Source organism: Anser cygnoides, chromosome 5 (assembly GCF_040182565.1).
Source record: "Anser cygnoides isolate HZ-2024a breed goose chromosome 5, Taihu_goose_T2T_genome, whole genome shotgun sequence".
NCBI lineage: Eukaryota > Metazoa > Chordata > Aves > Anseriformes > Anatidae > Anser > Anser cygnoides.
Window position 1 is genome coordinate 20,887,568 of NC_089877.1, and position 16,850 is coordinate 20,904,417.

Sequence of the window (16,850 nt, forward strand, 5' to 3'; positions counted from 1 at the left end):
AATGAGCAGCAGTATTTTAAGCTTGTGCTACTGTGGTAGAAATCTGTTGTTCAGTTTTAGCTGACATCTAATTTCTGCATTTTACTTTTCTCTCCTGCAGCTCTGATTTAACTGTGCTAAGCAGAACTGCGTAACAAAAATGAAATTTTGGTTGAATATTTAAAATCAAACTGAAATGACAGACCCTCTGTGTTTTAGAATCAAGCTACTGAAATCCAAGGGCACTTCACAGATTTGCTGCTTCTTGTGAAGAAGCAAACCTGTTCGTCATCTGTTACCAAACTTTTCTCAGCCCGGTCTAAAGGGATTTTGCCCTGTTCATACTGAGCTGGACTATACAGTCTGTCACGGTGCTAGACATGCCGCTGAAGCCAAAAGATATTTATATACAGATAGTGGAACAACCTGCCTGACGCTAGTCTTAAATCAGGAAAGGCCTGTAGATGGTGCTGTAATCTAGCTGAAAAAATAGGCCTACCATGAGGCTGGCTGGAGTTTTCTTAGTTCTTCTTGGAAATTAAACTCTATTTTGTCTAATTTCATATGTGGAGCTTTAAGAAACCATAGCAAACTCGGATCACTTAAGATGAACAGGTATAGGAACCTGCAAATAGACTCAGGGGCCCTGCCACACCACCTTCCAGCTCTGAGCCCAACCTCACCAGACTGACACCATGGAAGTTTTCTGAGAGAATTGTGCCATTGACTCATCTGCATACTTTAATCTGGGAACAGGCTGAATGTCGTAAAAAATCAGGGCTCTTGCATAACGATAGACATTCTCCAGGAGAAGCAAATGAGTAGAGGAAGGCAGACAAAATGATTTGGGTTTTCCACCAGCCTCATTTTTCACCCACCCAGCCCTCCCAAGAAGCCGCTCAGCGATACCTTGCAGGTTACATTGCACCGGGCTCAGCTGTGGGTATACTGCCTGCAGGATCTTTGGAGTGCCAAGTTTACCAGTTAAGCAGATTTTAGGAGAAATAATTTTGCCAAAGAGTTGGCTCTGTCTAATTATGAGCCTCCCTCAGTAACTGCAGGCTCGGTGTCTCCCTCCCCGACTGTGAGTTATTATTGGATTCTTTACTCTCTTTCATAAACTGCTGATTGGTGGCAGATTGTTTAGCAGCTGCCACCTGCTATAGTGCTTGTTGAATAAATTTCCCGTTTTAGTTCTAGAATAGCCTTGATCTGGTAACAGCTCTGGACACATTTAAGGGGGAAAGGGACAGAGATAATGGTTTTCTGGCAGGGTTCAGTACTGGTTCAATGCAATTCTTCTGTGGGTCTTGAGTCCAAAACCAGTAAAACATGTAAATATGTATTTTGTGTGTGAATAATCTCTCTGTTCAGCAAGCATTTAGGCATGTGCCTAAGTCTGACCCATTTTTCCAGGATATAAGTGTTCTCCTGACCTGCAATTTTTGGTATTCTGGAGCCAAGCTCAAGTGCTCTGCTGAAACAGGGCTTTTGTGAATCCTAAATGGCCATTGGAGGTTGTTCCGAGATTGAGATGATACTTGAATCCTGGCGAGACTATGTAATGCCCAGTAATTTAAGGAGAAACTATAGGGAGAACACTTGTCTTTTGAGGACATTTATTTTGGGATATTGAAGTGGTGGAAGATGGTGATGCAGGAGGTGAACTCTCCTCTTCAGCCTCATCTAAGCACAGACAGCATTCCTGTGCCCTCCAGTCCTGATGCTAATCTCAGTGAGCCCAGAGTTAGTCACCATCTGTACCTGAAAAGCCCCCTTCTGCAAAAGGTCCTGGTGACTTTGAGAAGGAAGGTGCAAAGGGAAATGGCAGAGATACATCACAGAATCATCTAGGTTGGAAGAGACCTCCAAGATCACCCAGTCCAACCTCTATAGCAGCACATTTCTTAAAAATGCTATGTATGCAGGGGGTGGGAGGGTTAAGGGATGTCTGAGGAGACACCCATTTTTCCCCTGTATGTCTTGGCCGACAGGGTGAATCCTCCCAGCAGGTCCAACCCACTTGAAGCAGCTCTGAAGTCACTTCTTCCAGTAAAAAATAAAGCATCTCTTCAAGTAGGATTTTTTTTTTTTTTTCCCAGCAGAAAATCCAAGAGGAAGGAGAAAATTAGCATGTAGCTTTCCACATGTAGGTGGCTGGCCAGTGTCTTTGTTTCACTGTGCTAGGAACGAAGGCTGTTTTGGTAGGAATCAGGGCTGCTTGGAATCAAATAGATGGGTTGTGTGAGTAACTGATGGATTCATCTCTTGCAACAGCTGCCATCGCTTTTGTAGGGGAACTTCTTTAAAAATAAGAATAGGAGGGGGCAGTGCCCATTGTTCTGGCCAGAATCCAACTTGGATAATTGCATTCTGCCTACCTAAAATCGTAATGGCATGTTTATGCTTCCCAGCTCTGAAATGCCTGAGGATTCTTTGCTTGAAACTTGCTGTTTAAATATGAAGTTATTAGTTGAGTCATCAACATTAATTTTATTCTGTATTTCAATCAACAAATAATGTTTCTTAGTCAGGTAGTACAGACCCCTCATAATAATATTATTTTAGTGGATCCACGCTAATAATGGAATTTATACATGTCAATTAGAGTGTTTGTTATGGCCTGACTTTCTAAGATGCAAACACACACTGACTTAACTTGCAGCTATTATTACACAACAATCTAAAAATCAGGCCATTCACATTGAGTAGTTCAGAAACATCATGAACTGGCTTGTATTACAGTGTTAAAAATGTTCCTTTGTTTTCATTTTTAAATTAAGTTAACCTGCTGCTTAAATTACATATATTTCAATTTGCTAAGAAAGTAGTACTTAAATAAACAAAGATCTAAATAGAACTTAATCAGTTTTTTAATGTCTTGGTCAAGGTCATTGCTTTTAGATTTCTCTGGACTCCCAGGAAGATATATGGAGCCAAGATCAGACTAATAGATTCGTTAGGTTGTATCTAATTAAAAAAAAAAAAAAAAGAAAGATGTTGCACTGTGTTCATCTTAATTTTGATATGGGTGTATGGAGGGAAGCACAAATGCAGACTTAGAGTTTGCTGGTAGATTTGATACTGGTTTAAAAGTTAGATCCAGACAACCTCGCACTGCAGATCAGTGTATGGACCTTAGTTTTAAAGTGTCTCTCCAAAGCGTCCCCCTGAGGAACTTGTTGGATGCACCATGCATGAACTCTTCCTTAGGAAGTAGGTTCAGGCTGGGAACCTCAAAGCAGCTGTTCTGGCGAAGAACTGGAAGACCATTCTCACATCCACCGATGTCTCCACTAGTCTGTAAGTCCCTGCTGGGCATCAGACCTATCTCAAAGGGTCTGGGAGACTTCATGCCATGTCCTGGGCGGTGACCTTGGTCCTGCAGGTGCAGCTTGGCTGGTGCATGGCTCTGAGCCACCCCTCTGTGTGCTCAGGCCCACCCTTCTCTTGCGTCTCCTGCCTGTGGGGTCAGCGCGAGGCAGAGGCCTACTGTTCACTGTCTGCTCCTGCTGAGCGACGTGGGGCCTCCTCACACCAGCATCACTCTCTTCTCAGGGTCTGCTCCTTGGGGAGGTGCTGTCAGTGCTGAAGAGCCATGGAAAACCTCCCTTCGAGGCTTCCAGCCTCCTCACGCTGGCTGAGATTCAGGCAGTTGGAAAAGCAATCTGCATAAAAGAGCGAGGAAGCCTTTTTAAACCTGTCATCCCTGTTCATCGATCAAAGATTATGATCCTACTTTCTCATTGTTTTATGGAGAGCATTTGTTTGTTTACTACTTTGGCAGCTATCGGTACATAAGCAATGCACATACTATAAATATACCCATTATCCGGAGGCCCAGATCTGCAAGCACTGCCAAGCACAGCACTTACTGCCATGAAGTTGATAGAAGTGCTCCAAACAACAAGCACTGTGCTTGACAAGGTATTCAGATTTTTGTCTTTTTTTTTTCGTCACAAAAAAGAAAAAGATGGAACCTATCCTAACAGACACCTAAGAGAGAGGCCAGTCATCCATTGCTGAAACATGCTGGTGAAGGACAAGTGGGTAGGAAGCAGCACCGGGTGGGTGCGTGGAGACACAGCTCAGGTGTGGACGCTGGTGGAGCGCAGTGGCTGGAGTTGTGGCTGCAGCAGGCAGAGGCCATGGGAGAAGTCAGTGCCCTGCATCAGAAAACAGGTTGTGTGGAGCATTTTGAGGAAAATGCTAACAGCTGAAACAGAGCTCAGAAAGGAGGCAAAGAAGAGAGAAAAGAGATGGGTGAGGAGATGCCTGGGGGGTTGGGTAGGAAAGAATATTAGGCCTGGCCAAAGGAGAGGGAGATTGTGGGGTGCAAGAGAGGAGGTGATGAGAAAAGGAGCAGCTTTTGTTCATATATCCTGTTCTTTTACCTTTTCAGGGCTGTGCCTCGTACTGGGAGTGTGGAATCAGAGGGGCCTCACTAAGTGATGGGCACAGTGGTGATGCACATTTCACAGTCCCCTCTGTGAGGCCAAATGCTGAATCGCTTGAAAATATTAAAAACTCATAGAGAAACTTAGTTCTTTGTCACGCTTTGTGTACTTTGTCAGAGGGATTTTTCAGATGGAGATTTTGTTGCATGAAGGAATAAAACCATGCATTATGGTCACAAAGATTAGTTGTTAGACCTGTTTATGCACACAGCCATCCAACCACTGTTATTTGCATCCATATAAACAGAAGCTATGTTAAGGTCTGGCTGAAAATCAAACCCATTGTGAGCTGCCTAGAAGGCTTCAGCAGATGGGAGCCATATAAATAAAATGTGGTGTCGTTATTAACTGGCCTAGCAGTTCGACGCATTTCTAACAATGATTATTTGCAATGACGTGATGACTGTTCTATTTTGAAGGGTGAGTTTATCTTTTATACCGGACTGAGACATTTAAAAGCAAAATACACAGTCCTTCCTCTTCAGGGGCAATAATGCTTTGAATCCCATTGTTTCCTGCAGTGTATGAAAAAGGGAGCTGCTGCACAGGTTGGATTAACTTCAGTGCCAATTGTATTAGCAGATTCACGTAACAACTCTGTAGAGCTGCTTTAATTTACCTCCATCATAGTGTGGCACCTACTCTTTCACTCCTAGCCCCAATAACAGTAGTCTGTGCTTTCCTATTTTGAGATAAATATATAGCTAGTTTTAAGCAAAGCAAACTTTATTTGACAGTGATCTGTCTGCCTTTTACAGTACCACTATGTCATGCATCAGAACAAAATAAAGACTTGTACACAGAGCACACCAACATTTGGTTTGTGGAAAAAACAAGCTGCTCCTATACATGTGAATCCAGTGAGCAGAAATAAATAATTCGGTTTTCTCAGTGTGATACCTGTTTCCTGACCAGCACTAAAATACCCAGTTAGGAATTATCTCACAGGCTAGGCATAGCCTAGAATGGCTTGTGGTGACCAGACCTTTAAATCAGGGAAAGACAACCACCTATGCATACAAAATGGCTGTTTTTCATTTATTTCATATGTGACAACTCCCTCTTCTGCAGTTCAGCCCTACATGTTTTTCCTAGGCTTTCCCTTTCTTATTCAGGAGGTTGTAGTTGTTTCTCTTCATATTACCCTCTCCCACCAGCAGGATTGAAAAGCAGCTTTCTAGTTTTTTAGCCCATCTTATTGCCTGGGCATAGTTGCTCCCTTTGCATGTGTGTGAGTGTACATATATATATATATATACACATATATATATATATTTAACCAAAGGTGATGCTTCTCAACACTGAGATAGCTGTGGCCCAACTCTACCAAGCTGAATTCCCTTTCTGGAAGATTTCACAGTTTATTTTTGTTGAAAGAATCCCCTTGTAAAAATAGATTGAGAAACTGAGATCTAAAGTCTAATGACACTGGTAGACTGCAGGAGGAGGCCAGTGTTGCACCCGAGTTACTCTTACCTTGGTGCTGCTGGTTCTCAAAAGTGGCTTTTGCTATCTGGCCAAACTGAGACAAGTCTCACTTGGAGTTAGAAAACCTTTGGGTAGTACTGGTGAGTTCTTGGGTGATGGCTGTGAAGTAAATGATGGTAATGTGAGCTCAGGGAGGTGGGCAAGGAAAGTGTCATCTCCAGGAGAGCCACCTCCAGCTCTGCTGTTCTGATGTCTTCCTCCAGAGTGAAAAAATCTACCAGCTCTTGAACCACCATCCTATTAGTCCAATACTGAACTTCACACAGTCTTCTCTCCTGATACTCCTATGTGCCTTTCTCATGGAGCTTAGTATATATATTCATCAAATGCTGGGGGAGCTGGTGTTTAGGGAGTGCAGAACGGAACCCAACCTTGGCCAAGCTGCGTATTGCTTAAGTTGTCATATCCTTTAGCCTGCATCTGGATTGTTTTTTTTTAATTATTTTTTATTTTTTTCCAGCAGCACCTCAGAAACATAACCAAAATGACTAGTGCTTCACTGCTAATAAGAAAGCAGAGATGACTCACTACTACTAAAGGTGAGTTATGTAGAGTAATTATATTTTAGTGGATCTGTTTATGAGTTACTTTCCCAGACACAGACATATTAAAGCTCATCCTCACAGCCCTGGGTGCCATCTCCTCCAAGGCTGCAGAAGCTGAGCCTGCCACACCATTAGCACTGCCACTGGCCTTGGCACACACAAAGCATTGCATGCGTGGGCATTCACAAGCACATACACACACAGACACACACCTGGAGTACAGAGGTGAAGAATATTTTTATGACATTATTTTTATGGTAATCCATTTCGATGGTTAATTTAGTTTAGGGCACTGATTTATAACAAGTTTATAGATCTTTTTTACTATTCTTTGTTGAATTATAGAGGTGGCATGTGTGAAATGGAAGTACTTGGCCTATTGTTCTGCTCCTCACGCAACCAGTATAGTTGAGACAATAAAAAGATCTATAAAATTAATACATACAGAGAGAAGGGGACAGAGACAGAGAGAATATGTAATGCTTTAGAGTCTGATATCACATTTATCTCTCCTAGAGAGGTTAAGACTCAGAATTTACTTGTGGAAATACCAAGAAGATCTTACCCTCTTTTGTGGAGAGAAATTACTTCTAATCATCCAGAGTGTGATCTCCTTTATTTATAAAGCCAATTTTCATGCTGTAATTTTTGCCTTTTTTTTTTTTATTTTTCTCTGTAAGGCTAAAATCATATTGCTTTCCTACCTATCTGGAAGTAGGCCATCTATTGCTGGCGTGGAGCTTGTAGGCAGGCTTTTATGGGGACTTAACTACACTAAGATTTCAACTCCCAATTTTTTTATACCAGTACATTATATCATATTTAAATACACCTCAGTGTGAATGTATGCACTGTAATAGACATATATTTATACATCTCTCAATAAACTCAATATGTACTCACACATATTAACTATGATGATAGCATTTTTATCTTACCTGTGTTACACAGTGTTCAATGTGTACTAGTGACTACACAGCTGCACTCAGCTCTCTATTCTACCTCTACTGAGTTTTTTTTCCACTAGTTCAGATTATTGAAAAGTGATGTATTTAAGGTCTGGTACCTCTGACTATTTTAAGACTTACTGGCTTTCCCTCCACGTTTATAATAAAGTAGTATTTGCTTCTGGCCCTAGGAGATGCTAGTAGCCTTTCTTCCATCTGTATCTGAATGAGTAGGGAACAGGGGAATTTTTACCTAATTTTTCTTTAGAATTTTCTTTGGCTATTAGCCTGTATGAGATGCTAATGAGATTAAATGAGATATAAAACACACCCCAAAACAGTACAAGTCCTGTGCTTTGTATCATTAACGCAGTTCCTTTGATTTACTGTTGGTTTGCTCTTGTACCAACAGGAACAGCAGTGCTCTTTTTCTACCTTAGAGGTATACTTAGATAACTCTTAATCAGAGGTTTAAAAAAACCCTTGCAATGAAATATGAGCAAGGCAATTAATCCATATTAAAATGAAGTCAGTTCAGAGACATTGTGTCTTGCCCAATATGTGCAAAACTCACAGTTCTCCAGTGACATATTTGCAAGCTGCTTCTATTTTAGACTCTCTTCTTTTCCTAGTCTCTTCTTTCTGATTAGTTCTCTGTATGTTAAATTGGGTAAACAAATAGGTAGTGGGTAGATAATTGTGAAGCTGGTTGATGCCTTATCCTCTCATGTGCATAAAGGACAACCACCTTCTTTAATAAACCTATTCATGTACCATCCTTTCTTCTGCAAAGTATAAATATATGGTAATATGAGGTCTGTCTTCTTGTCACAACACGTCACCACTTCTATTTGTACAAAATAGAATAAAAACACCAAATATAATATTGCAGTAAAATGCAAAGAAAATTCGTGGTTTCCACTGTCAGAGAGGAAAGGCAGAACAATGACTTCAATAGAATTGCTGTTTATCTTGTTAGGTGTTAAAGAAAACCAATTTATTTCATAAACTGCAAGTCATTTAAAGGCTTCAACAGTTTTAACAAAGTTTAACAATTCTTTGTAAAATGGATATTGTTTTCTTCGTTTGGCATATCCATTATACTAAGCAACAGAAACCAGGGTAGTCCACAGAGCAGAGTAGCCTAGGATGAAAGTAACAGATACTGATAAATGATCAAAGTGCTAATTTTCTTTTTAATATACAACTTCCTGTGTGTTTTTTGTTTGTTTGTTTGTTTTCCACTCCAGAAACTTAAGTAATAAACCTGCAAGATCTGGCAAAGCCTAACAGTTGGAGGGAAAGGCCAAATGACATCATCTTAGTGCCCAGCAAACTACTGAAGATTATTTAGTGATAGAAATGGACATATGCTTGGGCTCTATCTATATCATTTGAAGATACAGACAAGATCGTCCAAGCATGGCTCTTTGGGGGAGTTGTTCTGTTAACTAACAATTCTGTAAAAATATTCACGATAGCTTACTGATGCAGATATCTTGAGCTAACAGTCATACATCAGAACTTTCCAATACATTTTTTTTTACTTCAAGTTAACATATTACTTCCATCAGATGCCAAATTCCAAATACGTGGAAGTATCGTAGTACTTGTAGTAGTAATACCATAGACTACAATCATAAGCAAGGCAATATTCAGGCGTGCAAAGCTTTGTCAGAGGGTAAATGCCTGCAGGTAGCGTAATGGGACAAAGAGGCTTGTATTAGCTTTGCCTTGTTTATTTAACTTTATTTGTAAACTTCTAACAGAACAGTTGTGGCTGGTTTTCTGAATGCATGATTTCCCACCCATTTAAGAGATTTTTTTTAATATTTTTTTTTATTATTTTAGAACCTGCTTGGTTTTGGGATGCAAAAAGAACTGCTTTCATATCACTTAAGGATAAAGTTTCATTCTTTATTTTTCACCTGAACCTAGTGTCAACAATTACTTTATAGTTAACTCCTGTCAAATTGCAATCTCTGGTAAGGTTTTGTAATACCTTACAGCCGATAGAAATTAAATGGTAAAGAACCAATTAGTTAAACACCCCATACAGTGATTAGGTTTGCTGACCTTGCGTCAGAACATTATCACAGAAATATGTAGTGGTGCAAATTGCTGACAGCTGGGCAGGATCACTCCATTATCAGGAGGCCAGAGAATCTCCCTGCCCCAGGAGCTATGGTAAGTAATATAAAGACCTCTTGGTTGGAGAAAGGACAGACTTTGAGTCTTTGGCAGCTGGGGGGGGGGGGTGCGATGAATTGATTATTACAACTTTGTGAAGCGTTAATATAAGATAAATTTCTGAGAGTATGCTAGCTTTAACAGTATCTGCAGCTGTATTTAGGACCCATGTCTCTTTGGGGGAATGTGTGCTTTAGCAGTTGGGTTGCTTCTGTGTCTGTTTGCTGAACCCCCTCGTCACAGGAATGAAAATTTAAACTCTGATTTGAATCAACTATTGGAAGAACCTATCAGGGAAATGGATAGGCTGATGGATATCAGCTGCAATCTCTACATCAAGGTGAGTCTTTCCAAATGTTATGTATTAGTCTTCCCTCTTTTACTTTTCTGTCTTTCTTGCTTTTTGAAGTGGTAGAAACTACTTTTTTTCCCCACTCTGCAGCAAAAGTTTTTGCGTATGTGGTAGGAGGAAGATGACACAAGATGAATCACTTTCCTTCTGTTAAGGAAAAATGATTAAAGTATCTATTAGACCTAGAGAGCGCTTATTTGAGTCCCGTTTTAGCCAGCTCATCTTTTAAAGAACTTGATCTACAGAGGTTTAGATGAATTCTAAACAACTGTCTTTGGCAAATCCTTAACAGAGGAGCATGCAAAGGTGATAGTTATTTTTATTTTGCTTCTGGCATCTGTCCTTTACTGCCTTTGATGTGGGTAGCTGCTTACCCCACCTGAGTCTTATCCAGCTATGATAAGATCTGCTGAGAGCCTTCCTTCTGGCTAGGTCAGGAGCTTATTTCCTTTGGAGTCTGTCAGCTGCATGATGACTAATTGTACTACAATAATGAATGCTGTGAGCTAATCACTGTCCACTTATGTAGAAAACCACATACTGTTAGTACATATCTGAATTATATTGGAGGTTTCCTGTTCTCACCTATGGCAACTTCTTTCTGGGAGCAGATACAAACATATTTCAGGGGTGAATGAATGGTGTCCAGAGCACGTTTCTTACATGCAGATGGACTTTGCAGGTGAAATTTATGCCTATCATCTAAAAATTTTCTATGCTCTTCTCTGTAGAATTCTTTGCAGGAGCCTTTAAACAACAACTTTGGGCCTGTAAGGGGCAAATAACATGAAACACGTTTCTAATGAGCAATAATTACAGGTTTAAATAGTTGGCACAATCAGTGTTCAGTGATTTCATTATTAGATGGCACTGTAATTTATGCTAATCCTGATAACGGTTCCGGATGAGAGAGGTCCAGACATAGGCGATTGCACTGCAATTATTTACACCCTGTATTTCTGAAACAATAGATATGGTAATTTGGAAATCAGATGACTGTGATTTCATTTATTCTGGTAGGAAACACATGTAACAAGTTGTGTCAACAGCTATAAAATTAAATAGGATTATTTGATTTCCAATTCTAGGTTTATTCCTTGTTAGCTTTCTCTGCCCTAAAAGACCCATCAATTGAAGGAATTTATGAGAAGGGGAAGGGAACTTTTTTTGTGAAGACGTGGAAATTTTAAAAATTTTTCTACCCTTTCATGAAGCTTGCATTTGGCTACAGGTTTTCAGTGCGAGCAAAAGTGGGGGTGAACCTCATGAGTCTACTTTCATCTATCTATCAGCTTTATGAATACTGCAAATAAAGTCAGTGTTCTACGTCTCCCAACCTTCTCCGACCATTCCTAAGTGATGGGTTCTTGTGGCTCATTGCTCCACTGTGCTCTTGGGCAAGTAACCATAAGTAAATTGTGAAATTTCAAATGAAGATGTACTAGTCCCATGAGTGGCAGGGTGCCCCACCAGCTCTGTTCAAGGAAATGTGGCTGACTACAGCACTTGAGGGGGAGTCACGTAAGGACAGCCTGGTCTGCAGTGGTTGATGTTTACTGGTGACTTGCAGCTGAGGGCTTGCATTGAGTGAGCTGCATTATTGCCACCTGGAGATGATGCTTGTGACTGCAGTCACATCCCTCCATGCAAATGTAGACATGGAAAGGTAACTGACTGCTAAATAGCCAGGTTATCGATAGAAATCTTGGAGGTTGAAAAGTATTAACAAATGACGGGCAGGCCCTTAGAACCAAAGTGCTGGGAGTCCTCCATAACCTTCTCTGGGTGTCTGTTTTCTTACATGCTGCTGACAATTGGAGCTGCCTCCCTCTTCTTCAAATTAACCCTGATAGTGAGTGTTCCCACAGGCCCATAGCTCAGCTAAATGTGCAGCAGGGAGTATACCACAGAGGCCTGGGGAAAAAGAAATGTAGGTTGGAGTGTTTTCAGTATGCAGGAGATTGGGAAACCTTTTAGCAGGAGCACCTGCACCCAAGTCTCAGCTTCATTCCTCAGCACCGCAGTCATGCCAAACAAGTCAATTAGACTGTTCAAGTGTTTAAAGTTAAGCCCATCCTACGTGCTTTGCTGGACTGGAAGATCAGGTCTTTGGTATGACTAAGTGGGATAATAGTCTGTTGATTGTTAGAAGTTCCTGGAACAATCAGAACTCTATTCACTCTGCCAAAACATTATTCACTGTAATTAGGACAATGAACATCACTAAACTCCCATTCACTTCACCTCTCATCCATTTCTCCTCTGGTGAGCTTGTACGATCTTTAATAAACAGACGTTTCAAATTTGGAAAATGCTATTGCTCTTAATGGGAATAAATGTACATATTCTAATAAGGATTTCTTTCTTCCCAAAACACAGTCTGGACACTGAAGACCAGCATGTATATACTGTATTTCCTTTCTTTGATTGCTGGGACTTTCCTGCAGTATCTGTGCTGGGAGGAGTAAAAGGAGGCATGCAAATTCCTTCTTCTACAGAAGTTTGCATGCATAAACGTTGATATCTGAGAAATTTACTTAGAGTTTCATAGAAACATGCAAAACTCTTGAGAAACTCTTGAGAAACCTTAATTCCCTTTGTAGATCTAGGTCCAATTCCTTCTATCTGTTTCCCAGCTTTCTTATCTAACAAGGCTGTTTGAGGGTAGCAGTGTTGGGGAGAGGGGAAGAGATGAGGCAGCTAGGTGGGACAGGTACCATAGCTGTTCACAAAAGGGAAGCATTGAATGCCAAAGAACTTGGAAATTTGCAAGTTCTTTGCAAATTTGACTGCAATTTGACTGTTCAGGCATCCTGGCACTGTTGTCCACCAAATCCTTGGGCAAGGATAAAGGTTAGTCTGTCTTGGGTGCCAGATTGGAGAGGCATAGTTTCTCCTGGGAAGCTCCTGGGGAACTGTGGGTTGGCATCATGAAACTGGACTGTCTGTGTAACTTCTCCCAGCAGAAAGGATGGGAAATGACTGCTGAACAACTTAGGGTCACGTATATATTTGACAGTGCACCATCATGGAGGCATAAAAATTCATATCCAGAGGCTTTGGTAAACCTTATGTGAACTGCCCGAGGTCTTTGAGCTGAGATGCTCACAAGGGAGTCTCTCACTGTAGTTATGGTGCTTGCTGCTTTTGATATAGTTGGAATTGCTGTAAATATCCAATCTTTATGGTATGTGAGTTTCTATTTCTGGTCATAGCCTGACCTGGAAGGATGCAAGCAAAGAAACTGCAACACAAAACAGAAAATGAAGCTATTAAACACTCTTAACCCTTGCTTTTTAGACCTGCTGACTCTATTCTTTTATAACATTGGACAGGTGAAGTTCCAGGTTAATTCCCTCTTTGTATGAAGAAATTTGCCTATATATTTTGTAAAAATATGAATAGCTGGAGGAGGAAATATGACTCAGTGTTGTACAGTATGCTGTCACTATTAGGATGGTAGCTGTTAAAAGCAGACTTCAATGCAATCAACTTGTTTTTGGCTTCATGTACAACCTATTAATAAACCAGCTTTGACTTGTATGGTATCTCACTATGTTTAGAAAAGGAACAGTCCAGCGTCTTGAACTCTTCCAGGAAAATTGCTTCATTTGGAAGCTTATTTTATAAATACAGAAGCCAAATCCAAAGATCATCTTCACTTCATAGGAAAATATTCTGTGTTTATTTACTGAAACCAGTGGACATAAAGCACTCCATGTCGGAAGTCTACAGCATGCAACTTTGAGTGAAGGGTCTGCTTTTGTCATCGTCAGGATAAACAAAGACCTAACTGGAGGAAACATCTCCTCTGGATGGAGCCCATTTTGGAGTTTCTTTCTGTGGAGATTACAAATTGCTTTGTTGCTCTGTAACATAAACAATTTTTCAAAATGTTGGTGTTGAGCTATCGGTATTTAAGATCACCTCATTAATCATGTTGGGGAGTAACAAAGTTATCTAAGTTCATGGACTGGCTTCCGAAACTTGATAATAATAAAATAGATAGCAGAGAAGAAGTAACATTTAAAAATATAGCATTAGTGACCCTTTGGGCATGATTAAAGATTGATTTGAAAGGACTAGATACATTACATATAAAGGTTTTATAATGTTGGAGAAATGATCTGGTCAAGGATCAGGTGTACAGCATGGGGAAAAAGAAAACAGAAAAGAAACAGAATGTGTGCAGTGGTGAGTGTCACGCAGAAGACTGGACTATACAAAAATGCCAGTAATAGACTTTTGGTTTTTTGCATGCATTTAGAGAACTGAGATGAAAAGCAGGATTAGGTTGGCCTCTTGCAGCTGTGAGTAAAAATCTGAAAAGCAAACTACTTTCTTGGGGGTGGGAAAAAGGTACAAATCTGACCCTTGCTGTCTCCGTGATTAATGTGTACTCTTGCAGGAAAGCTGCAAAACAGAAGCAGCTCAAGGCGATCTGAACTTATGCAAGATGAAGGAGGCAAGGCAGTTGCCAGGGTTAGGGAGAGGAATGAATTTCATCTACAGGAAAGTACGGGAGGTAGTCAAGAGGCTATGGAAGCATTCCGATAACTGAAATGGACCAGTCATTTTTTTAATGTTGGCTTTTGTCCCTCTTGTCACATAAAGGTGCTGGTGTGAACATGTTCTCAAATCAGCAGTCAAGTTTTCCATCTGTGTTGCCTTCACTTGGTGTAAGTGCAAAAGCTGTGAAAGGCCAGCCAAGGAACTGGGTGTAAATGTGGATATTTAGGGATGTGCTCAAGAGCTTGTGGGGAGGAGAAAAATGAGGACCACATTAAGAACAGAATAAGTTTGCTTTTGAGCCTGAATGCCTGTGCAAACCCAGAAATTAATATTATTGAGGAAACCTTGTAAATGAGATTGTTGTACAAAGAGAGGTTCCCAAGAATCATGCCTTCAGAAATGAATGGAATTCAGCTGAAGCTGAAAGGCTTTCTTTTATCACTGAAGCAGTATTGTCCATTGCATTCCTTGCTGTTCTGAGTGACGGGAAAAATCCCTGTTTGCTCTCACAGTATTTGGAAGTGACTCATGAAAATGCATAAACATGATCACACCCCTCAGCTCAGAACATGTAAAATGCTCAGGTGTCAGTCATTAAAACTGCTTGCTTTTTTTCTTATGGTCAACATTCAGTATTAAAAAGGGAAGAATGACAAAGGGCTGTATGCTCAAGTACCACCTGAAATGGTTATGATGAGGGGAAAAATGTGTAAAGAAATGTTTTGTCTGTTTTCCCTGATTATTTTCCAAAAGAAGAGATGCTATGTATGAAGGGATGTCTGAGTCTCCATGTCCAGCTAAGATGCATAACCACATCAGGATCTGGCCCCACCTTGTTTTGGGCAGCCTCAGGGCTATTGACTCATTTCTGTTGGATCCATGGCTCTCAAATGCCAGGTTTGGCATTGGCAGCCAGTGGACAGAATCATTTGAGGAATGTGTGACAAAAGAAAATGCAGTGTAATTCATGGATCTGCTTCTGGTATCATTTAATCCAGTACTACTTCAGTTTAATTCCATCGACATCAGCCGCTGTTTTTCCTAGTATGCAATTTAGGTAATGTGTTTAGTTTAAATGGAGCTTGGACTATTGGAAACAAACTGTCCACAGAAAGGTCCAATCAACAGGTTATTAGGTTATTCTTTTTTTAGGGCAAGAGACTGAATCAAAGTATTGTAATAAATTCAGAGCAGGCTTTTTGTTATTATTTTTTTCTTCTTCTCTCTCTCCTATAGTGGACTTGAAAAACTTCTTGTTGCAGCACAACTTTTATTGAGTGGATTTCCCCCGCGCCCCCCCCCCCCCCCCCCCCCCCCCCCCCAACTCTTCCAACTCTATATAGTACCACATATTGCACTTTTCTTGTATCTTTGACTGAGGGCAAGTCTGTGGATCCTGGCTTATTTAAGCATGACTCTTACTCCCATTGCAATCTTACACCACAGACTTTTTTGACTAAGGAGCATCTCTTCATCATGTGTCCTCAGTGTTTACCACAGTAGGATGCTTCTGCGTGACTGAGGTATCTGGAAGCTACCACAATGCAAATAATTAGTAGTAGGAATAGCAATACTTATATACCCACTGTTGCTACCTGCAGGAACACTTAGTCTATGGCCAGGATATACCAAAGCCTAGCCCTGGGTGGCCCCAGGAGGCTATAGCTGAGGCTAGAGGTGTTGCACAGTGCATAATAAAGATTAACACATGAGACACCCATCAGAAAGGAGGAAATGGAAAATATGCTGCCAGAGAATGAGGCAAAATGTTTATGAATGTTGTATAAGTAAAAAGGGAATGAAGGTGTGGTATAGGATTAGAATAAGTAAATAAAATGCTGTATTTGAAAATGTCGTACAAATAAAAGCAATTGATTCTACTTTGAGACTTCTTTTAAAGAGAGAATGATCATACTTCATGTTTTGATCACTGGCTTAGAGCAATCCAACACATTTTATAAATGCATGTCTTCTCAAAGTGAGCAGTGTATTTCTCTTGCATTTTTTTCTGCTTGTCTTTAAGAACCCTGATAGACGTTCAGAGCCATGGTCTGGCTCAGAAGCATTAGAGCACTGCTGTTTTAAAAATAATTTGAAACAATACTTAAAAACAATTCTAAAAACAACTTGTAAGATGTATTTAATGGCTCAGGATGGGTAATAAAATTTGAAGTCTTTCATTTCTCTATTTTAGCATTTAATAGGGGCCAGTTTTGTAGAGATAGAGGCTTGTGCACTTCATTTCAAAAATCAAACCCTGCAATTAGCATTAATTGTCCTTTTTAGATAAGTCTTTGGAAGAAATCAAAGGATTAGCTTAGGAGAGGGACTGATATGGCTTTTCCTTCTCTGGGGTTGCCTGAGGTCAGCAGGGAGAGGT

The 16,850-nt window shown here is 40.4% G+C and overlaps 1 long non-coding RNA gene across 2 annotated transcripts in view; it reads left to right on the plus strand.

Annotated features, from left to right (window-relative positions):
- Nucleotides 1-9,127: 9,127 nt before the first annotated feature.
- Nucleotides 9,128-16,850, plus strand: part of LOC125182190 (uncharacterized) — a 100,005-nt gene continuing 92,282 nt past the window's right edge. For both annotated transcript variants that reach the window (XR_007161368.2, XR_010831778.1), the window contains exon 1: nt 9,128-9,946. This is a non-coding gene — a long non-coding RNA (uncharacterized lncRNA). The remainder of the gene's footprint in view (nt 9,947-16,850) is intronic.